General features: G+C 36.9%; 1 protein-coding gene across 3 annotated transcripts in view; it reads left to right on the top strand.

Moving 5' to 3' along the window:
- Nucleotides 1-25072, top strand: part of PDE4D (phosphodiesterase 4D) — a 1149946-nt gene that overhangs the window by 227186 nt on the left and 897688 nt on the right. The window lies entirely within an intron of this gene.

The raw sequence follows: 25072 nt of genomic DNA, 5'->3' as shown, positions 1-25072 counted from the left end.
AATAAGACTGTGCTTAAAATGTAAAATAAAACTACTTTCTCAGAGTAAGGCTTTTCACCTTCCTATCCTCTCAAATATCCCCAAAGTATCATGCATATATGTTCTCATGATTTTTTACTTTCATTATTCAAGTCTAAGAAAATGAACATGTTCATTAATGGCAATTTCACTTATCTATTTTTATCTCTTTTCACCTGGATCTATGATACTGCTATGTCTTTGATACTGCTGGCCACCCATATCTCTTTTGACAATTCTAGTACTCCTCTTTTCTTCCTGATGATTATTTCTATATTTCCTTTCTGGTCTGCATGTCCCTCAGATTTTGTCCTTCAGATTCTATCCTTGGCCCACATAATATTTTAAGATAATTTTATCTCCTTTCCTGTCTTTAACTATATTTTATTTGACTATTTCTAAATCACTATGTCCAATATATTCTGGTTTTAGTCTCAGAACTGTATTGAGTTGCTGATTGGCCATTTATCCACACAGCATTTCTCAAACTAGATTCATCCACTATTCTTTCTTTTCTCTAAACATTCTGCTGCTTTTCTGTTTTCTATTATATTTGCTATCCCAGCCATCAGTTAATCTCAGCCTAAGTCAGAGATCTGGAAGCTTCTCCACCTTCTTGCTCATCAATCCTCCCAACATCTAAACAAGCAACAAATGTTATTGCATACATCTTGTGTGCTACACATTTCTGAGTCCTCCTCATACTAACTCTACTGCCGAGAATCATGTTATTTTTTCTTACCAAGCTGGGTCGCATCAAAACATAATGAGTAGCGAGAATTAGTAAAATTATATGTGTTGTATGTGGAGGCTGCTAACATTTGTTATATTATCTATTTCATGGCAAATCTTAGTTTTTCCTTTTGTCAGGGTACTTAGTCTTGTTTTGAATCTATATCTTTTCACATTTGCTTTTGATTAGAAGTTAAGCTAGCTCTTAAAGACTAAATTCACAACAAAGTAGAAGTTGATTTTATATGGATGTGTGTGTATAATTTTTATTATAACTATTTATAATTTTTAGCTATCATTCATAATTTGTCTCATAATTTGTTGATTTTTAGGGAATAATTATTATGAAGACTGATTATGCACTTATGATTTTGTATATAAGCTGGTTACATTGAATGTTAGATTTTAATACCAGGTAGCAAATGGAATTAAGAGGTAATAAAGAGGTAATATGCTAATTAGACTGGATGGCGGATGACCTTCCAGAACAACCTTCTGTAATGACCTTCCGGAACGATCAGTGGGTGGTGGGCAGTGCTGCGGGGCCAAGAGGCAGCCAGGGCTGCGAGGGCCTAGTCTTGCATAAATTTTGTGCATTGGGCCTCAAGTAGTAGTAATAATAATAATATATAATTGCAAAATGCAATGAAATGTTCCATCCTGACATTTTATTTAGTTTTTCTCACAAAAATTAGAGGTAGGAAAGGCAGTTATTTTTATCCTCCTTTTACAAAGATTCAAAATAAGTCATAGTCAAATTGAGTAAGGCTTACACAGCTAGTAATGGAGAAGCCTAGATGTATTTTCAGATCTAAGTCCAAATTCCTTAGTCTAATCACTGCACCACTAACCCTTTTATATGTAATTGTAGGCATCACTGGTATGCTAATAATCCTTACACCATATGTCTGCTGAGAATAAACTGTAGCATATCAATTACAATCTGTATTTATAGCTATATATGCAGTTAAACCACAATATCGTGCACCACATAACAATGTCTCAGTCAACGACCATCTGCATATACAATATATAATAAGACTATAATGGAGCTGAAAAATTCCTATCACCTAGTGACATTGTAGTTTCATAGCCCAATACATTGCTCATACTTTTGTGGTGATGCTGGTATACACCAACATATTGCACTGCCAGTTGTATAAAAGTGTAGTACTTATATACAGTACATAATACTTGATAATGCTAACCAAAAACTGTTATTAGTTTATGTATTTAATATACTATACTTTTAATCCCCATTTTAAAGTGTGTTCTTTTATTTACAAAAAAATGTTTGCTGTAAAACAGTATGCCTAGTGACACTGGTGGCAGCCTCATACATATCATATTTACCATGTTTATTGATAGCATCATTTTCTCTTGTGCTTAATTTAATCTAGTGTTGTTTTGCACAATAACATGCTACACAGGTCATTAGGCTGTACCATGTACCCTAGTGTGTAGGAGGCTATACCACCTAGGCTTGTGTAAGTGCACTCTACTATGTTCACTCAATGCTGAAATCACTTAGTGATGTATTTCCCAAAATGTATCTCCATTCTTAAGGTGCATTATTGCCTTGTGAACTCCAAAGGCTTTTGTATTCTTTAATGTGACAAGAAATGGGGTGCTTTGTTTAGGAAGACATTTTAACTGTGAATGGTGCCCAAGGAAGGTAAACTCGATCATATAAGAAAGTATTAGAATTTTATTTATTTATTTATTTATTTATTTATTTATTTATTTATTTATTATTTTTATTTATTTATTTATTTACCGTATTTATTTACTTATTTATTTTAAAATACATTTTATTGATTTTACACAGAGAGGAACTGAGAGGGACAGAGAGTCAGAAACGTCGATGAGAGAGAAACATCGACCAGCTGCCTCTTGCACACCCCCCACTGGGGATGTGCCCGCAACCAAGGCACATGCCCTTAACCGGAATCGAACCCGGGACCTTTCAGTCCGCAGGCCGACGCTCTATCCACTGAGCCAAACCGATCCCGGCAAGTATTAGAATTTTAAAAACTGCCCTGGATGCTCAAAAGAGAGAGTTTGGGAAGACATAGTGCTCTGGAACAATCTGGGAAGTACATAGATGTGAGGAAATTTCAGCATAGAGCCATATGGGGGAGGGCTGGTCTTAGGAGAGGGACAACAATAGTCCTCACAGCAGAGATGGCCTAGTTAGAACCATCTTAGGAGTATTGAATTAATAGGTTTAAAGGTTTTTTTTTTGTTTTTTTTTAAGCATTCTTTTAAACCACATGCAATTAGGACAATAAGATAACATTTTTGACCCAGGGGGTGAAGGCTATGTGCATACTTGAGACTGGCGGGGAAGAATGGAGCAGGGAGCAGTGAGGAAGCAGGTATGGCAGTAGCTAGGACAACTGTTGAGAGGGAGCTCTGACAAATGTTGACTAGGTACAAGGAAGTACTTTGTTTTGGGTATGCCCAGAAATACTGGGAAAGGCTGTGAATATCACATGGTTATCTGGGAAGAGGGCTTAGCTGATTTTATTTGCTTATAGCAGTCTGAATACTTGGGGACATGTGTGTGTGTGTGTGTGTGTGTGTGTGTGTGTGTACATTCACTCTTTCATATATACACACACATATATATTTACACTAGAGGCCCGATGCATGGATTTGTGCAATGATGGGGTCCCTCAGTTTGGCCTGTGGGTATTGGGCTGAAACTGGCTCTTCGACATGCCCCAAGGGGTCTTGGATTGTGAGAGGGCAGTTCTTGGGTGATGTACCCCAAAATTGGGCTTCCTTCTCTCTGGTTCCAGATTTGTCACCTGAGAACCACCACTGCCAAGTGACCACAGCTCAACAACTCCTGTGTTGAGCATCTGCCCCTGGTGGTCAGTGTGCAGCATAGCTACTGGCCAGTCTGCCCATCTGCCAGTCTTCCTGTCTGCCAGTTGACCAGTCACTTAGGCTTTTATATATATAGATATATACTTACATATATGTGTATGTACTGGTACTCCAGTATTTGGTATAAGATGATGCTACTTCAAATTATTTTATAAAATATTTTTGTGCCCTAACCAGTTTTGCCCAGTGGATAGAGCATCGGTCCGCAGACTCAAGGGTTCCCGGTTCAAATCTGGTTAAGGGCATGTACCGTGGTTGTGGGCATATACCCAGTAGGTAGTGTGCAGGAGGCAGCTGATTGATGTTTCTCTCCCATCAATGTTTCTAACTCTCTATCCCTCTCACTTCCTCCCCATAAAAAAATCAATAAAATATATTAAAATATTTTAATGTAATATTTTTGTAATAAAATTTTATTGAATGAACACAAAACGCCAACACTTTATATATATTGACTCTTATTTAGTCCTGAAAATGATTCTATGATGTGAGTACTGTATTTGTCTCTATTTGATGGATGAACAAACTGAGGTACAAAAAGGAGCTGCTACTTGTGATTAAAATACCTAAAACATAAATATTTTAAATAATAGCACAGAATATGATGAAAATGCCAAAAAATCCATGCAGATTTTAATCATAAAATGGAATAGTCAAGGTATTTTAAAACCTTGAGGTTATTATATGCTTACATCTTGATCTAAAGTGGATTTTAGACTCGCTGTCTGAATGTCAGGCTGAAAAATATCAAGTTATTCAGTTTCTTTCTTATAACTTTAAATAAATGGTAAGATGGTATCTAGGCAAATAGCAGTTTCTCAAAGATAATTGGCTATATGGGCCACATGACCTTTTGAACATGCTTTCTCCAATGTTCCATTTCTAATTAGAGCATGGTCTTTTAGATTTTAGTGGTTTTGTTGAAGTTGCTGGATATCTTTTCATCCTTCCTGTAAAAGCAATTTATAAAGCACATGTAAGCCTTGGAGTAGTAAAGGTCACTCCTTGGATGACTTAAACCCTTCCTTCTACCCCAGCTCAAAAACAATCTTAATCAATGTCACTCTTTGTAGGAGCATTTTTCTTTATTGTTCTGCACAAGATATTTCAGGACTCAACTCTATCTACTTAGAAATTTATATATTTTTTGTTTGTTTATTTTTTGCTCTAAAATAATTGCTGTATCTTTGTATAGTTTACTCCCTTACAAAAGGAGCAGCCAAGTTTCACTTGTATACACTACTTTTGCTTAACCTTTGCAACCAGCCAATGCATGCAGCCACATGAAATTTGTTCCAGATTTCACTGCAGTTTAACTTCTGAAGGTAAAGTGATTTTGCATCTAGAAAATAGTTTATTTCACCAATCATGGTCCTCAAATGTGTTGGTAGGTACATGTTTTGATTCCAAAACTTGAAAATATTTCCGTGTTGAGATTATTGTATTTTCTATCTTTCATTCCTTTCTGTTTTTCCATAAGCTTTCCTAATATTTTTCTTCCCTTTAAAACTAAACCACTGAATATTTTCTTTTATTATGTACATTATGGAATACAAGAAACTAAAGAGTCAGAGATAAACTGTGTATATTCTCAGAATTCAATAAACAATTTATTTTAATTTAGTAAAATGTTATCTGTTATTTCATCTATTATGTCATTATGTGTCATTTGTCATTACCTGTATTTCTTTCCTTATTTTTCCTGAAGCATTTCAATTCTCTTAGAAAGTGTTATTTGTATGTGTGTGTACAGAGACCTCACTGTGATAATTGCTAAACCAAAATTGTATCTGATGCTTTTCAGTTTATAAAGTGATTTTCACAAGTATTGCCCTATTTGAGATTCATAATGACCTTGTAAATTAGACTGTGCCATTATCATTTTTATGTGGAAAAAACAACACTTTTATCAGGCAATGGGGAAGGCATTTGAACTGAAAACATTAAAATCCAAACCCTCAGATCTGTTCACTCTTCCTACCTCTTTTAAAATTTGTCCCCTTTCACTCTCAGTCCTTGAAATTATGTAGTTCAGTGTTCAAAGGCAGCCTATCAGGTACCAGCCATTACTTCACTAAACTGAGCCTTAGTTGAATCAGCGCAAATAATGTAGATTTATAACTACATCAGAGGGTTGTTATGAAAACTAAACGAGATAAGGCATGTTAAAATGTCTAGTACATCATTCTAACTCTAGTAGCTGCATCATAAATACTAGATTTCCTTTCTCCTAACTACTATTTTAACTTTATTTCTTCTGATTTTTCTTTTAATCAGGAACTAAAGAATCATTTTATTAAGAGGGAGCAGATTCCTTTGGTACCTGAGAACTCAAATTGGTTTCCTCAAGAAGTTCTAATTTTTCTCTGATATGTACTGCTTTCATCTATTTGCCTGCATTGATTTAAATTTATTATATTATGATAAAATGCACATAAAATAAAATTTATCTTAACTATTTTTAAGTGTACAGTTCGGTGGTATTAATTACATTCATATTGTTTTTGCAACCATCACTATTATTCATCTTGTAAAACTAAAACTTTATAATTAAATGATAACTCACCATTTTCCCCTCCATCCCAGCTTCTGCCAACCACCTTAACTTTTTTTGAATTTTTCACTCAAGAATGTTTCTATTTATTTTGAGAGAGAGAAAGAGAGAGACAAAGAGAGAGAGAGAGAGACAGAGAGAGAGAGAGAAAGAGAGAAATTCATTTTTTGCCTCCCATATGCAACCCAACCTAGGTATGTGCCCTGACTGGGAATTGAACCCACAGACTTTTGGTGTATGGGACAATACTCCAATCAACTGCACCACCAAACCAAGGCTAAAAATTAGACTTAAAAAATATGATTAGTGTAATTAATATGGTAAAGATGCAAGAGCAAAAAAAAAAAAAATCACATACACACACACACACACACACACACAAAAACAACAACAACAACAACAACAACAATAAAAACTCTGAGCAATTTTCTGCAACATTAATGTGAATTCAGTTTCTTAGTCTTACATATTGGATAGTGCAAAATAAAAATAAATTGTAGGTTTACAAAAAAAAAATGATATAAAATTGTGCTAAAATCCAAAGGAATGAAAATTAATGAAATAGCTTATTTTATTCTTGTTAGAGCAGTCTCTCAATTCCTTCAGAATCTGTCTCTCCATTAATAAAAGGGAACAGAGGGATAGATGATAAGTAAATAATTTATTTGGATTTGAAATGTTTTTATGCTTATAGCTCAAACAACATGGACATGCCTGATTTAATGAAAAAATTTCTTTGTTAACTGACTATTGGAATCAAAGAAAATGGAATTAGAAAACTATTCAATTTCTTTATATCTTATGTTAATTCAGCTTTTCTCTTTTTCCATTCTACAGTGATAATGGATTCTATTACATAGATTCAATAGACTCAGAATCTAATCCCCTAAAAAATTCCTTGTGCTTATTTTTGTTGTTTTTGTGATGGAAGAGGAAGTAGTATGGTAATTAAATGTTTCATTTGATAAAAGTCAAGCTAATTTACTAGTATTTAAGATTTTTTTTGTATAAATCTATGATAAAAGTTAAGTAATAAGATCTTTTGTGTTATAATAATGTAATTGATCTTTTCCTTTATGGTATCATCATTTTTGCATTCTGGTTGGCAAGACTTTTCTGCTCCAAGATTATAGATTGTTTCACTCCTGCTTTCCACCACTTGTAGTTTTTCTTTTTTCCACAAAACTTGACAAATTTATCTTCTTTCCAAATGCATTAGATGATGAAAGGATAGCTATTTGAAACAGGTTTTAAAAATTATTAATCCTCCATGGTGAACTATTTTATACATATTCTGATAGACTGTTGTACAGAAGAGAAAAATAAGACATATTTCATAGTTATAACAAAAGTAATAACAAAAGCTATAGGGAGTGTATTGAGAAAAAATAGCATTCTTTCCTTCTATTTTCTCCTTTTAATTAGCTTGTTGCTTGAGATACAGTCATATTAGCAAACTAGAGGCCCGGCTCATGGAATTCGTGCATGGGTATGCTCCCTAGGTCTGGCCTGGGAACAGGGCCATCTTCCCTGGCTGCTCACAGCTGGCCCCACTCCCCTCCTGCCACCCATCCTGGTTCCCCATTTGCCATCAGGGGATTGGAGCCTGAAGGCTGGGGAGGGGACTGAAAGGTTGGCTGTTCCCACCCACTCACTGGCTCCGCCCCGGCTGTAGGTTGCCCTGTGTGTGTGGGATGACTGGTGGGTTGGGGGCCTTGATCTGGTGCTACCCCCATCCCCTGCCTCCCACCCCATTTCCCATTTGCCTTGGGGCAATTGGAGCCTGCCTGCAGGGGAGGGAGGGTGGTGCCGTTGGGGGGAGGGACCAGGGGTGGTCATTGCGCCTCATAGAGCATTCTGGTTGTTCCTCCATTAGGGTCAATTTGCATATTACCATTTTATTATATAGGATAGAGTCCCAGTGTATGGGTTGGGGCTGGCCAGTCTGCCCTGATGAAGGCCCTGAATCAGGTTGGGGGGTCCCCCGCTAGGGGGCAGGGCTGGCCAGGGCTAAGGGGCCGTGATCTTTCTCGTCTCTGGTTGTTCTGGCCATTTCGCTATTTCAGTCCCTAGGCTTTTTATTATACTGTATAGGATAAATACTAACACATACACATACACCCACACACACACACACACACACACACACACACAGTAAAGAGATCCATATCTCCCGAAGAAGAGTGGAGCTTAATGAGGCAAGTTGGCTTGAAAAGAGAATTAGTATTTCCAGTGTGAGAGAGGAAAAGACAGAGATGATGGAGTGGGAAAATGTAGTCATCAAATTCTTTCTTCTACAGATGCCGTGCCCAACAGAAATTCTGCCCCAAATCCCCAACCAGAATAATGGTCTTCTTCACAAGGTGTTCCTTTTATTTTTTAAAATATATTTGTATTACCTTTAGAAAGAAGGAAAAGAGAGAGATCAATGATGAGAGAATCATTGATTGGCTGCCTCCTGCACACCCCCTACTGGGAATGGAGCCTACAACCCAGGCATGTGCTAACATGCCTGGAATCAAACCTTAGACCCTCCAGTCCACAGGCTGATGCTCTATCCACTAAGCAAAACTGGCTGGGGCATGAGGTATTGCTTTTAACACTATTAAATCTTGATTAACTCTTTTGGATTTTCAATTGCACTTTGGCTTTGCTCACACTCATGTCAATTGCTGCTGGTTGACCTTCATGTAGCTAATGTCTAAGGGTTTTCACCCTGATTGCACAGCCTCCTGTGATCTGAATCCTGTACCATACAGTGACACCTTCAGCTAACAACTGGGTTGCAGCCCTGAGATCTAGCAAACAGCTATGTCCTCCTACAACTTCTTAGGAAGCACAGCATGGTCTAAGTAAACCAACATTTCCATCACATCTTTTTAAAAAAATTGATTTATCTTTATTGTTGAAAGTATTACAGATGTGCCCTTTATTTTCCATCACATCTTCTTTGACTGTACATTCCCGGTTGACAAGAGTCATTTTGTGAGTGTGGTTTAATTTATGTTTTATTTTTTGACATGTAGTATTTTAGTCCCTTTCTAATCAGTATTTATGTGTGAGGAGTGATGTAGACATGGAGTCATTCCTCGCCCCCGCCCCCCCAAATTGGCATCTTCTTAATTCTGCACCATTTATTGTGAATAATTTATCTTTTTAATGGAAGTGGACTTTTTTATAGGAAGGCAAAAAGGAAAATAATTAACTTTGAGATTTCACTAGCTTTTTTTGCCTTTTTGTCACATAAGAACATTTCCACCCAGCCTCCTGAAAGATTCCATTTTGAACTGACCTTAAAGTGCTAAACCCTGTCCCCGGGTGGTTTATCTCTGGGAAGCTTCTCTGTTGTTGTAAATAAAGGATTTCTTTTGAACATCTTGTTCTTTTGAACATGTAGTTTTATCTCTTATTTAATATTTACTAGTATTATTTGTAATTTAGGAATACATTTATGGTTAATTTCTCTTAACCCATTGCTTGGTTCATCTTCATATTGAATTTTATTACATGATAATTTTCTTTAAAAGCGAAGTATTACAAAAGGTGGACTAAGTGGATAAATTGGAGAATAAATAGTTATTTGGAAACTAAGGGGATTTAAAGATACCTTTGAGGCATCTTTTGAGGTTAATATATTTACATAATGCATTCATTTTAAGAAAAGCCTCCACCAAAAGAGACCAGTCTTTACCAGATGGTTGCAGCTTGAATGCTTCCTCCTCTGATACTTTCTCCTTCTTTTAATTGTGCACAGATTTCCAGCAAGGCAGTGGGGATGCCCTAGGAGTAGTCTTCTCATCTTTTCTATTCAATGTCAGTATTCTCTTTTCCAATCTTACCCCTCTCCAGCTTAGCTCAAGTCTTGGGCAGGAGGTATAAATAGTACCTCTTTATATTAAAGGTTGGAGGAAATCGTTTATAATCTTTATTTTTTAAAATATATTTTACTGATTTTTTACAAAGAGGAAGAGAGAGGGACAGAGAGTTAGAAACATCAATGAGAGACAATCATCAATCAGCTGCCTCTTGCACACCCGCTACTGGGGATGTGCCAGCAACCAAGGTACGTGCCCTTGACCGGAATCGAACCCGGGACCTTTCAGTCTGCAAGCTGACACTCTATCCACTGAGCCAAACTGGTTTCGGCTAGCTTATAATCTTGATAGCACCGGTGATGGGCACACTCAATAAAGGAGGTGTCTTTGTACAGACTCACTATGACCAACTATTCTCCACTTCACCTGCTTCTCTTCCCAGAGCACTGCTATAGCTTAAACCCGTGCTTCCCTGGAGTGAAGAGGGCAATTTTATATTCATCAGAAGAGATAGATATAGTATAGTTCAGGGTCACCCAGTTCTTTGTTCACCTTTTCTGTTTTAGAATCAGCCCCATAGGTTGCTCAGAGGAAATTAATGTTGTGTAGCTAAACCTGTCTAGGAAAAAAACATGTAGAAGTGAGCTCAAGGAATTTCTCCAGATGTGAAATACAGAGTAATAAATAGACAAAACAGGAGGAATAGAAATGGGAATGAATAGAGCAAATGATAATGATGGGAAGGAGAAGGAAGCACCCTTACATTTAAAATAACTGACCAAAGCAGTTAATGAAACAAAATAGCTAGCTCAGAACTTATGCCAGGCTTTCAATTAAAAAGAGATGCTTAATTCCACATACCTCTTTTTTTTTTTTTTCCTTCTTCTTTCAAAATGACCTTGAATTTGAGTTTATTAGGTTTTGGTGCAGCTGTTATTTGATAATAACACATTGTGTTTTCCAATCTACTTAGATTGTTTAAAAAACAGATAACTGAAAACCATCTGTTTGTGTTTCTGTGTAATTTGTTCTTAGGACAGGGACTAGTAACAAATCATTGAAACTCCTGCCATGGAAGCCGCTCATTAATTTAAGTTCTACAAACCCAGTCTAGTACCCAGTTGAAAAGGCTGCCAAGCACTGGGCTTTCTCGGAAAAGCAGAAAATTAATTTCTTCCTTTGCCCTTTGTGTCTGGGTGGCATCTTTTTTATCTCCCTGGCAGTGTCTCTCACAATTTAATGTGCATTTGAATCATTAGGAAAGAGTGCTTAAAATGCATTTTTTGAAATTCACCTCAAGAGACTTGATCAGTCTGTCCAGGAAGGGGCCAGGAGCCTCCACAGTTAAATGTCCCCAGGTGATTGGATGTAGGCCTTCTGAAGACCTTCCTTGGACTAACACTGTTTTTTTGGAACGATAAGTAGATTTGGCAGGTAAATTCAGGACAGGACCTGTATTCTGGTATTCTGTAGCTCAACTATTCCTACTAAGAATTTAACATACACACAAACACATACACATACACATAACCCCAGAAAAAAAAAACAAAACTACAAATAGTATAACAACAAAGCAAAGGCTCAAAGCAAAGCAAAAGCCAATAATGGATTTTAAATAGGTCCTTAGAGGTATAATGGAATCTGATCAAATTCAGCCGCTGAGACACAGAAGCCAACTCTAAGTTAATATGGAGGATAATGGAAAACCTTTCAAAGTACCATAGTTAATTTTAGTTATTGACACCAAGCTCTATGCCCTGGAAAGCATTATCAGTTTTACACAATATGTTAATCTGCCATCTATGTGGTATGCTGGGTATCTCTATCTTGTTAAAGTTCCTTTTGCAATACAGTGCTGTATTTTATTGGGTATATATTCTAATTTCTTTTGTTTTAACTCAAGTTTCTAACCAAAAAATATGCTCCCCATCACTATCCCCCCTAACGTCCTGAGGGATATATTGTAATACAACTTTTACTGCTTAAGAGTAAAAGACTGGGAGGATCTACTTATCAGCAAATGGTGATGGGCGTTCCTTCCCAGCCATGTTGGATGCAATAGGCTGGAGAATATGGTCTTTCTCCAGGACATGGATTCTGCAACTGAAGGTATATGTGCTTTCTAGAAAAGTATTTAACCTCATTGGGCCTCAGTTTCCTCCTCTGTAAAATGGGATCAGTGGTTAGTGGGTGATTTCTTTGGTCTTCTCTAATGCTAAAGAGGATGAGAATGTGCCAAACTCCCATCTGTTCTCTCATGTAAACCTCGCTACAATCTTCATCTCTAACGAGAAAGCAGTTAATTGCCATTAGAGATAAATCAAAAAGGAAGATGGATTTAACAGAATCTAAGTTCATGCCACACTTGCAAGTGGCATTGCTGAATTCTAACCCATGTTCTTTACCATGGAAACCTTCTCCACTTTGGCCTTCAGAGTTCTTATTTGTGATTGCTTTGCCCTGGGCTATTTGGTAGCAATTGACTTAGAGTGGGGTGTAGGACTGTGAAAGGGAGGGGAGAAAAATATATGTTTTAATCATAACACTACAAGTTTGCACAGTTAAGGAAGATTATTGGGTTCTCAACTATGGGCTGAAGTAAATGGCTGCTATTCTGCCTTTGGCCATTAGGTGGGGTAGTTGAAGAGTGGGAAGTAGCATTTTCAAATGAAGTAACTTAAAACTCAATGTTTTTCTCAGTCTGAAATTAAATGGTATGAGATACCCTCCTTTTATAGAGTACAGCATCTTACAGTGGTCAGACTCTTAGTTTCTTTTCTAGTTCTGTGCAATGAGGAAGAAGGGGCACACGGGTGATGCAGTTAATGTAACATACCACTGCAAATTTTGATATTAATATAACATTTCCATTTAGGAATCAAAAGCCAAAATGGACTGTTAAGGAAGTGAAGTACGTGAGGTTAGGAGAACAGAAGAATAAGTTCATGGAAAGGAGCCATGATAGTCAGGCAGCCCTCTCTCCCAGGCCTATCGATTTCCTTTTCCATCCGGGGCAAGGCACTGTTTTCCTCTCCTTCCACTTTCTTTTAGGAAAGTCCATACCAATTAATTTAGCTGACATCTTAATGGATAATTCATTAAGAAAATCTTTTGTGCCAAGCACATCTTGATGAATTTTGATTGCTAATGTTACCTGGCCTCTGCTTCATGGTGTTTTTATTGACCCACTCATGGATTCAAGATGTTTTCATAGAACTTAAAAAACAACTTACTAACTCTGTAAGTCAGTCCCTTAAAGAACAGAAAACTTTTAACTTTCATTTGTCAATGTCCACATGTAGAGCAGAGTCAGAGGCATGGAGAGGGTGATAAGACAAGGGGCTAGGTGAGAGAAGTGTTCCTGGTTACTTGTGTTAGATCTTCTTAAAAATAAAATTCCATGAGGCCTTAACAGTGAAGATCGCGGGGAAATAATAGATTCTGGAAATTTCCATTTCATAGTGAGGAAACTTTTTGGGAGATGAAGCATTGAGATTTGGTAGTTTAAAAAGGAAGGATTAATGAGGAAGCCATCTCAATAAATACTTGAATAAATTAATGGTACTGCCAAAATGTTTTCCCACTTTTTTGTTAGTACTTTTACATGAAATAGTTGAAAGTCCTTGAAACTCATATTTTTGATTAATTCCTGATTCCCAACACATTTTTATGAGCTTTTCAAGAGAAAATAGAAGAATAATTAAAGTTGATAAAAATCTGTAACATTTCAAATTATTCTCATTAACCCTTACACACACAGTTTGGGGGCAGACTGGATCAAGTACTGTTATAACTTAAATGGCAGCCAACATCACAATCAAATTCTGATAGCTCGTGCCTCTATTTCCCAGAAGCCAATGCAAGAGAAAGATGAGAATCAAATGTGGGCTGCTGTGCCCAGTTTAGTAGTATACGGTGATAATTAAGATAATACTAACATTTTTGAAACACTTAAGTATTTAATATATACTAGACTCCTACTTACACATTTGACTAAGTCCTGTAATTCTCACAATAACCTATGAATGAGTCCAGTATTGTTAATTAACACCATTTGCTTTCCTTCATAGTGTCGATTTCCAAACCATCTGGTTTTCATATATTCACAGAAAAACTGAACTTAGTCAAGATTAATCATTAATACCAGTTAGTTCTTCACAGATGTGTTGTGTAAATAGCAAAGCCAGTTTGCTGTGATTGTCCGGGTATACATACAGCTGGGTATGCATTATCTGGGTATACATATAATGATATATCATGTTATTATTGACGGAAAAAAGCTACGTGAATTGGAACGGTGAAGTAAATTTGGATGACTGGTAGTTAAGTATCATCATGCTTCCTGAGAAGAAAGAATACAAAATTTAGGAAACTTAAGCAATTATGTTGTTTTTATAGTGTAAAATACTATAGATGTTGATTATTTTTTGAATCACTATTTAAAAGAGAAGTCTCCTATAAAGGGATTAGCCCAGGAAATTAACAAAAAGTCACAAATACTTTTAAAAAGATGTTATTACCTAAAGAATACTCTTCTTAACCACTTGTCTGAAATAGCACTCCTTTCATTCTCAACTCTTCACCTTTTAAATTTTATTTTTTTGTAGTACTTTTCACTACCTGACACATTTCATGGTAGTTTGTTTATTAACTGTTTCTCCCCACTAGCTTCATAAAGACAGGAAATTGCTTTGCTTTGTTCACTGATGTTTCTCTAGAGCCTGGAACACTGCCTGGCACTTAGTAGCTGCTTAATAAATGTATTTAAATAAATGTATAAATGAAATGAGGAAATACATGTGGCTAATAAAAACTGAAAAATGATCCATTTGCTAGAAACCAATATAAGTAAAACTAATTAAAAAACAATTAGTGATTCCATCTATCAATGTACGAAATATATACAAAAAGATATATACCCAATGCTCAGGAGAATGAAGTAAAACAGATATTCGTACTAAATTTAAAACCATCTTCCTGGAAAGGACTTTGGAAATATGTGTCTTTAAAAACTTTTTTCCACCACACTTTAATTCTAGAATACTAATGTATTGAGAAAAAAATCCAAAATTAAAAACAGCTTTTGTTATACAGACATTTTCAATTCTACTTACTTAGTGAAACAAGTTAAAGAATCCTAAATGCCTGCAGGTAAGGGAGTAGTTAAATAAATTATGATGCATCGCTGTAATGGTAGATTAAATACATTATAAGTTAAGTATACTCAGTGTTTAAACATGGAAAAACTGATGCTATGAATTGAAATTAATTTTAGAAATGTTGTGAAGATTTGAATACATAATATTATTTTATTTTAAAACCGAACATAAAAATAATTGGTACAAATTATGCCAAAATATTAACTCAGACCAGGCCAGGTAGGAGTAATTTATATTATAGTTGGTATATATAGGTGATTTTGTATTATATTTTGCTATACTTTTATTTTTCGTTTTTTAGATTGAAAGTTTTATGATCAGAAAATAATTTTAAAATAACTTTACATTAGACTGTTCATAATCTATAATTCATTATGTTTCTTAGTATGGACTTTTGACTTTATATGAAGAAATGATTATAGTCTAGTATTATTTTTCTTACCTAAGAATGCACATGTAACTGAAGAATTTCTAAGTAATATTACATTTTAGCATATTCCTGGGATTGCTAGTGGAGTGCTCACCATATGGGTAAGAAAACCTAAACTTTAAGGGATTCTGGTCAATGAAAAGAGAGGAGTGACTTGATTTAATAACTATAAATATTATTCTCATTTAAGACCAGTGTAATGGCCATTGAGTGAGCTTGGAGAGAGACTAGTAAAAAATATTTAATTTTGACAGAAGCCAGGGTGAGAGGCCTGAGCTGCCTGGTCTTAGGAGGCAGGAGGACCACCCATGAAGTGGTGACAGCAACCATTTCTATAGTTCTGTCTCATGGTTAGTCCAGCTTCCAGACAGAAAGCTTTTTCTGGCCTCTTTCTTTATCTGCTTTGAAGACTGGATTGTTAGACACATTTCCATTTGCGGCTCTGCCCCAGCATTTCTCATACCTACATTGATCAGCTTGGGCACACAAGTTCCTCCTTCTCTAATGATCTGCATCCTTGACCAGACACTGTGAGTCTCAGCTAGCAAACTCAGCCAGCAGGCCAAACCACAGCATTTAATAGGAAGGCTCCCCTATCAGTTGATTCATTTGATTCAAGGCTGTATGAGCTATTGGATTTGGTTCAAAAACACGCCATAATTCTTGTGCTGGTTTTCAGACCTACGGAAGTGGAAGGCCCCTGACATTGATTGAACTCCGGTGTTGCAAAAGAGGAAAGATGCAATGAGAAAATTCATCCTACCTGAACTCCCACAGTTATAATCTACTGTCTAATACTTTTTGAGCCAAGGATTTCAATGTTATGAGTCACTTCACACAGCCTAGCATAGTCTGGCATGTAGTAGACATTGATAAGTATTTATCAAGTGAATTTCCAACACTTTATCTTCTGTTTTTAACTCATTCATGTAATTGAGCCATATATCCTTACACTAGTAATTTAAGAATGCAAAAGTCACCCCAGACTTGCATCCAAAATATGCAAAGAACTACGATCTATAATAATAAAAGCGTAATATGCAAATTAGACTAGGCAGCTGAATGACCTTTCAGATGGCCTTCCTGATGAAGCTGGGACTGTGAAGGCCAGGTCCCTTGCATGAATTTTATGCATCGGGCCTCTGGTAAATAAATAAGAATTATACAGATATCTCAATAGGAAAATGAGCAAATGACTTGAAGGGGCACTTTACCAAAGATGATGTTCATATGGTCAGTAAACGTATAAAAGGGGGTGCAATCTACTCATTAAGAGAAAACAAAACTGCAATTCAATATCACTACATACCCACAAGAACCACTGAAATTAGAGAGACAGAAGATACCTGGAGTTGGCAGGAGTGCAGAGCAATCAGAACCTTTGGTCACTGTGAGAGTGTGAATTGGTACATTGCTTTGAAAAACTGTTTGGCAGCATTTACTAAAGCTTAACATGTTTCTAGCCTTTGACCCAGCAACTCTACTGCTACATACTTTGCAAACAGAATTGCACACAGATGTTCATCAAAAGACTACAAAAATGCTCATGGCAGCACTATTTGCAATAGAGAAAAACTGGAAAGTATTCAGTTGTCCATCAAAAAAGAACCATGCCTAATTTGTAATGTATATACACAGTGCAATACTAATCAGCCATAAGAATGAATAAATAAATATTGATGAATCTTTCAGATATAAGACGTATGCTTATTGTCTCTTCCTCTTTAAATAAAGGGCAAAAAATAGGCAAAACTATTGTTTTGGGTGCTAGAAATCAAAATAGTGGTTATCCCTCCTGAGGGATGTAGCTAGTGGGGATATGGATGAATGTTCAGGTGCTTATAGTATTTTGTATTTTCATCTGGGTACTAGCTTTATGATGTAGTCTTTGTAAAAATTTATTGAGCTCTATACATATGATTTGTGTATCTTTTGGCATGGATGTTATTAAATAAAAAGTTAAAAGAAGTTTTATCATTTTTTTCAATTAATTAGCAAATTCCGGTATTGATCTTACAATGTGACCATATGAAGTAGTCCCAGAATGTCTCCAAATGTGATCTCATGAAGCTATGGCAAACAATAAGTCTTAGATTCTCGATTAGATATTCTCTAAGCCTGAGTCATTTAGTACAATGGTTTAAAGTGGAGAATAAAGAGCTGCTTTAAAAAAAACAAAAAACAAAACAAAAAAAAAACAAAAAAAAAACATAACAAGGGAGCCAAGGGAAATATTTTTCTTTGAAGAGCAATTTTTGAAATTTTTTTCTTCTTCTTCTCTGAGTTTAATTAATGGCTAAGCCTCTTTAGTCACATTGGGATGGGAACTTACTAGTATACTTTGTTAGAGGGAATAAAAACAACACTGTTATCAAATCAGTAGGGTGAGTTACCTCTAGATTGTACATTGATGACAATTTACTTTGTAAAAGATTAAGTAGGTTTTTTATAAAAGGTTTTAAGGTTAGAAACATAAGCCTTTATTTGTCAGTGCGACTACGTCCCACAAAGTGTCTCTATGGACCATTTCCAAGTTCCCGTCAGTGAGAAGAGACTATGCTTTATGAAAGCAACAGCAGTTTTACCTACATAGATAGCAATGACAAACTCATAAGGTTATTGCCTTTTATTGTGTATTCGTAGATTTCCCACAGCTCGGGATTATAGTTGAAGAAGATAGGAATGCATGGCCATGCTCTGAAGAAAATGTGTGAGCTTTATTGATGAGATCAAGTGTTATACCTTTATTTAGATGCAAGCTAGCAGTTAGGGACCTTGACATATCTGTTTTCCTCAAAGCACCTTCTGTACTTGTCAAGATCAATAACTGGTTTTATAATGACAGAGAGCACAGAATTCAGCCCATAGAAATGACTGCTTATTTACCTTGTGTAAGTACTTCTTCTGACACTCTCAGACCAGTAAGTATAGATTTCTCTCTGAGAGCCCCTTTAAAAACCATCACCAATTTATCCTGTTGCACAGCATTTCTGCCAAGTATTCCATGCAATTTAATAATAATGGCAGTAATGACAAATGAAAACCTTTTGCATTTTATGATTTACAAGTTTTTTTTTACATATTAATTGTTCCATTGGACAAAATTCTGTAAAGTGCACATATTATGCCGTTTTGCAGAGGAGAAAACAGAATTACAGACTGAGTTTAATTTGCACAGCAAGATGGATCAAGGCCAGGTTTTTCAACTCAGCCCCAAGCTCTTTGGGTTTTATTCCAGCCCTGTAAGATTCCTGGTTGTATTTGCCTTCCATATACAACTACGGAATAAGAATTTTTTTGTAGCATGATAGTCAGTTGACTCAAAGCAGATGATGTGCTTCCCATGTGCCAAATAATGGGCTGGCTGTTGGAGATAGAAGGAACAAGATAGAAGAGGCCCTACCCTGACAGAGCACATGGGGAGTCCAGACAAATAACTGAGCAATTAAAATAGAAACGTGCCACCTGTATTTATCATCTTTTATGCACTATGCTAAGTGCATGGGTACCACGGGAAGGCACAGGAAGGGCACATGATCCCATCCTAGACTGTTACAAGCTTTCACTCTGTATCTAATGTGTTTTAATAATGATATCAGAAAATAGAACCTACTAGCTATTTTAGATGACCAGTGGAGGAGGGAAGTAATATTTGAGAAATATGCTTAAAAATTACAAAGGGTAGAAAAGGAAGATTATAAACTCAATAAAAGAAGCTGTTTGGCTGAAGATGAATGATCATGGTTTAGGCTCTGTATTTAAAAATGTCATCCTGGAAAAGGAAAGAAGAAGAACAGTAGCTTATAACAAAAGTTAACCTTATTGACCATAGTTTTAACATAGACTGCTCTCAGATATCACCAACTGCTTGTGGTGAAACACTAAATATTTATTCATAAAGGCTCTCCATAGCAAACATTGTCCATCTCTCTCTCTCTCTCTCTCTCTCTCTCTCTCTCTCTCTCTCTCTCTCTCTCTCTCTCTTTTTAATTTTCTTTATTGATTAAGGTATCATATATTTGTCCTCAACCCCCCATTTCAATCTCCCCCCCCACTTATGCCTCCACCCCCCTATTGTCCTCGACCACTGGTTAGGCTCATATGTATGCACATAAGTCCTTTGGTTGATCTCTCCCTTTTATCCCCACCCTCTCTTTGAGGTCCAACAGTCTGACCCACAGCTCCTTATCTCTGGGTCTGTTCTTGTTCATCAGTCTATGTTGTTCAACATTTCCCCTAGATGAGTAAGATCATGTCCTACTGGAAATATAAGAATAAAAAATGAGACAAGCAATAATCATTATGGTGAAAGGCATATGAATCAGTCTGTAAATAATCCCCTTCTCTCTTTACCTTGTCCTGAAAGAATCAGTATGCCCAAGGCTTCTTTATCTGCAGCGTAAATAAGGGTTTTCCATCTTGGAGCATTTTTGTGGCTGGCTCAGAAGACGGCCAGGCCCTTTGAATTTCTGGTTAAAGCTATCAGTTAGTGATTTAAAAGTATATCCCACTGTAAGTTTCCAACAACAACCATGCCCTTGATCTTAGCAATTATAAGAAGAAGGTAACCATTGAGAGCAATGTGCTGAACCTGAGGTCTTTGGAAAGTTTTTAGCGAATCCTTGGATTCTGAGAGATGGTATGCAAAAGTTTCATGGTTCATTTGTACAGTCTCCTAAGGAGTACATCCATAGCTTTTCAAAGAGACCATTGCCTTCCCTTCACAAAAGATAGAGACTGCTGTTTGGTGGTGGGAAGCAATACAGTAGCCATTTGAACATCAGATTTTTTAGGTACATCATAGACACTTGGCATCTAAGAAAACATTCTGTTATAGCCAGCTTCCAAGGTGGCCCCAGTGATCCCCTTTGACACTGTACCACAGTTTATCTCTGTGACCATTGGAATAAAGTGGAAGTGATAGTATGTCACTACTGAGATTAGGTTATAAAAGACTGTGGCTTATGTCTTGGGTTTGCGCTCTCTCTCTCTCTCTCTCTCTCTCTCTCTCTCTCTCTCTCTCTCTCTCTCTCTCTCTCTCCTCACTTTGGCGGAAGCCAGTTGCTAGCTCATGAGGAACTTGGGCAGCCTATGAAGAAGCCCACAAGGTCAGGAATGGAGGCCTCTGGCCAACAGTTAGCGTGGAAGGGAGGAGGCTTCACAACATTCATGTGGGTGACTCTGAAAGGATTCTCCAGCCCTATTTGAGCCTTGAGATGACTGCTGTCCAACTGGCCATAGACTACAACCTCTCCAAAGGCCCTGAGCCACAGCCATGCAGCGAAGCTGCCCCTACATTCATGATCCTTAGAAACTGTGCTAGAGGAAATATGTTTGTTGCTTTAAGTTGCTGTATTTTAGGATAGCTTGTTACAGAACAAGAGATACCTAATGCACATGATCTTGACTAATCACCATGATACAATGCCAACTTTCCCTATTGATCTTGGGAAATTATTACTGGAAGTGAGAATGTGCAAGTCACTACTTTCCTCTTACTGGTAAATAGCACCGTGTGGCCCCTTCACAGCTGGCACCTGGTAACCATTGTGGTCCCACAGCAAGACGCAAACTTGTGGCAGAAAAAACCAATCTTTCTTTTTAAGTGATTTCTCTGTTTCATTTTAAAAGGCACCGGCTTTCAAATGTGTCCTGGGGAAATCTTTCTTATATTTCCTTCAAGCACAATCAGTTCAACAGAGAATTCATGTTTTGCCAAGTGATCATGGGAGGTACTAATGTAATTTTTGTAAGCAGTAGAGCCTCTTGTAGTCCTCCAGCAAGTTTCACAGCTGTTAGTTTGCTGTAGTCATGGCTAACTTAAATGGTGGCACACACTTTAAGGGTGCTTGTTCTAGTAGCTATCTGTGAAGAAGAAACTTCAGCTGGGAAAGAGGAAAGAGGAAGAAAACAACTCAATTCTCTAATGATTGGTCATAGCAAAGAAATAGAATAAAACACCTAGTAAAATATGCTCTGTTGCTTTTAGTGAAAGTAGCTGTGTAAAATGGAAGGATTCTCCAAACAGCAACAATTGTTGTATTTTTCTTCTTTTGATTATGTTTCCTTTACTAGGAAACCAATTTATCCAGCTCTTGGGCTGCCAAGGGCTTTGTTTGAAGCAATATTTTAAAAGTGTGTGAGGGACTCTTTAGTGAAATGGCAGCCAATCATATTTTTGGTTCCAGCATATTTTTAAATGAAATAGAATAAGACATTTCAGAATATAATACATAATAAGGTAAGTAGTTATTTTGTGTTAGCTCTATGTATATTTTAATGTCTATGTGTACTACAGGAGATACAAAATGTATTTTTTTGCTATGTCTTAGAGTCAAATCACTTGAAAGCTACTGTTTTGCAACATTTTGATTATGGAAAAATAAAAATAAATAAAAATTCAGATTTTGAGAACTATTCCAGTGAGGGACTCTGTTGTGGTAGGGCAGTGGTGACATTACCACATAGGGATGGAATGGTTTTCCTGAAGTGAATGCACTTTTCACTCCCAATCATTTCAGAAAGTCACTAACCCTCAGGCTAGACCAGAGATCCATTTTTGTTTGTTTGTTTGTTTGTTTTTAAAGGATGGTATTTGTGGAGCAAGGGGCTTTTAAAAATATTTTTATTCATTTCAGAGAGAATTGGAGAGGGAGATAGAAACATCAATGATGTGAATAATTGATTGGCTGCCTCCTGCATGCCCCCTACTGGGGACCAAGCCCATAATCCAGGCTTGTGCCCTTGATGGGAATCAAAACTGGGACCCTTTATTCCATAGACTGACACTCTATCCACTGAGCCAAACCAGCTGGGGTGAGCATGGGAATTTTTACTTTCCTTGGTGCCAGAAGGACCTGAGACTAGTCTATGAGCAGGGAATGGGGCTGATGTGGTAACTGGCCATGATGCTGTGCCCATGAGCAAGCAGCACCCACGATCTGCAGTAGCGGTAGCTGGTGATTTTGCAATGCTTGCAGAGCCTGCACCCTCAAGGAGGCACGTGACAGGACCCCTAGTAAGTGTTGAGAGAAATGGAGACTGACCTTGGACAAAGGGAAAGTGGGGATCCCACCATGAGTTGAACAGGGAGTACTGGCAGGCAGACAGAGGAAGCTGAGTATCAAAACACAGAAGGACTGTGGTGATTCTTTAGTTAGCATTGGATGCTAAAGACAACTAGAAAGAGAGAAGGAGTGAAACTGCCTTCTATGGTCAGTCCAAGCTCATAGTTTTCATTACAACTAAAGTAAGTCCCTGAGCTTGTAATGTTATGTCATTCTCTATCATTGAGTTGAGCATTATGTTTTATTTTAAACTATAAAAAGACACATGAAGAGTTATATTAAGTTTGTAATATACCTTTGTATTAATGAATGACACAGATTATTTTTGGAAGTGAGTAGAGAATCAATGAGTACTTGGTAGAGAAGGGGAAAACGGTGAAGAAAACAGTCAATGAGGACACTCTTTGCCACTTTGCAATTTTCTCAAGGGGTGTGCCTTGCCATATGTTTATGTGAATGGCTCTGTCTGATCTTGGACACTATAATGCATCCAGCAGGCTGTACTTGAGGGATTGGAGGTGTGGAAGACACAAGCGCAAGGGAGAAATTATGTATGATATAGTTGTCAGTCAATCAACTGCATCCATTTATAAAACATCTGCTAGGGACAAAGTTCTGTGCTAAGCAACAAACAGTTTTTCCAAAATTTATAATCAAGTTGAAAGATAAGATTTTTGTAGCCAAAGTTACCCAGTAGGAAAAGGCAAGTGAACATCTTATCTACAAGATACTTAATAGGTCTCAAATGAGATTTTTCAGCAAAAAATCCCATGATGTTGCCATATTTTTTGGAGTCAAATGCCAAAATATCTCAAATTCTGACTTCAATTAGTTCTGCAAGCAAAATGTAAATACCATTCACTAATTCACTTGTTTTTCCGCTCCACCAATTATGCTGAATACTGCTATAAAAGCTCTGTGCTAGGCACTTTGGGAGATAGTAAAGCTTTAACAGGATGTTTGGAAACTAATACTCTCCATATACCTCTTCAAATTTTATGATGTTTTCAGGTAGGAACAAGGCTAATTTGGGTCAAACAAGGTTCTTGAAGTGAAAGCAAAGCAACAGTAACCAAGCTAAAACTCTATGGATTTCAGTGGAAGCGATGCAGAAATGACCCGTAAGTAAATTAGAACTGGTGAGGACTTTGGTAATTAAGTGTCCTCCCCATAGATCGTCAGCATTCAGGAAGTCAAGGGTACTTTGAACCAAGGTCTCATAAATAAACATGCAGTTTGTCAGTCCCTGGAGATGGAGAAGCCATTCTTGAGTGTGCTACATGCAGGGCACAGAGATGAGTGATGACCCTCTTGTCACCCTCACAGAAAAATATGTTAGCTTCTTTAAACCAAGAAATTAGTGATCATGGTGTTACAATTATAAGAAGGGACTACTGGGACTTGCATAAACCAAGCTTATTAAAATAATGTTTCAGGAAAGAACAGATGCTACTGTTAAAGATTCATGATAGAACAACTGTAATCCACAAGGCAAAGCTAGTTGAGAACATTCATGTTTGCTTTCAGTTATGAGTCCATTATTTATGTGGAATAATCCAATGCCCCTAATTGATGTCCAATCCAGGAGAGGCTCTTGACCCTTTATTAGTTTCACACCCAACCTTAGTTATTTTAAGATTGGGAGAATTCCAGTTGTGAATGAAGCCTTTGTTGATATTGATATTGACCCAGCTAATTTATTGATGAGATTGATAGAGTACCTGTGTGCAATTGGTGCTGCATGGTATGTGTATATACATTTGGGAAAAGGCAGAATTTTTTTAACTTAGTTAATTTATTTTTCTTCTCCAGCAATTTTTAAAAAATTTCTTTATTAGTTAGGGTATTACATGTGTCCTTATTCCCCCATTACCCCCTACCCCCATCCTCCAATTAATGCACTTACCTCCCTGTTATCTGTGTCCATTGGTTAGGCTTATATGCATGCATTCAAGTCCTTTGGTTGATCTCTCTTCCTTACCCCCACCCTTCCCTACCTTTCCTTACATTTGACATTCTGATGGATGTTTCTCTGTCTCTGGATCTGTTTTTGTTCATCAGTTTATGTTGTTCATTGTTTCCCATTAATGAGTGAGATCATGTGATATTTATCTGTCTCTGACTGGCTTATTTCACTTAGCCTAATGCTCTCCAGCTCCATCCATATTGTTGCAAATGGTAAAAACTCCCCCCCCCCTTTTTTTTTAAATCACAGCGTAGTATTCCATTGTGTAGAGGTACCACAGTTTTCTGATCCAGTTATCTGACAGGTATCTAGACCGTTTCTAAATCTTAGCTATTATAAATTGTGCTGCTATGAACATAGGGGTGCATATATCCTTTTTGATTGGTGTTTCTAGTTTCTTGGGATGTATTCCTAGAAATGGGATCACTGGATCAAA

Source organism: Pipistrellus kuhlii, unplaced genomic scaffold (genome assembly GCF_014108245.1).
Source record: "Pipistrellus kuhlii isolate mPipKuh1 unplaced genomic scaffold, mPipKuh1.p scaffold_m20_p_4, whole genome shotgun sequence".
Classification (NCBI taxonomy): Eukaryota; Metazoa; Chordata; class Mammalia; order Chiroptera; family Vespertilionidae; genus Pipistrellus; species Pipistrellus kuhlii.
This window is presented reverse-complemented; position numbering and strand designations above follow the sequence as displayed.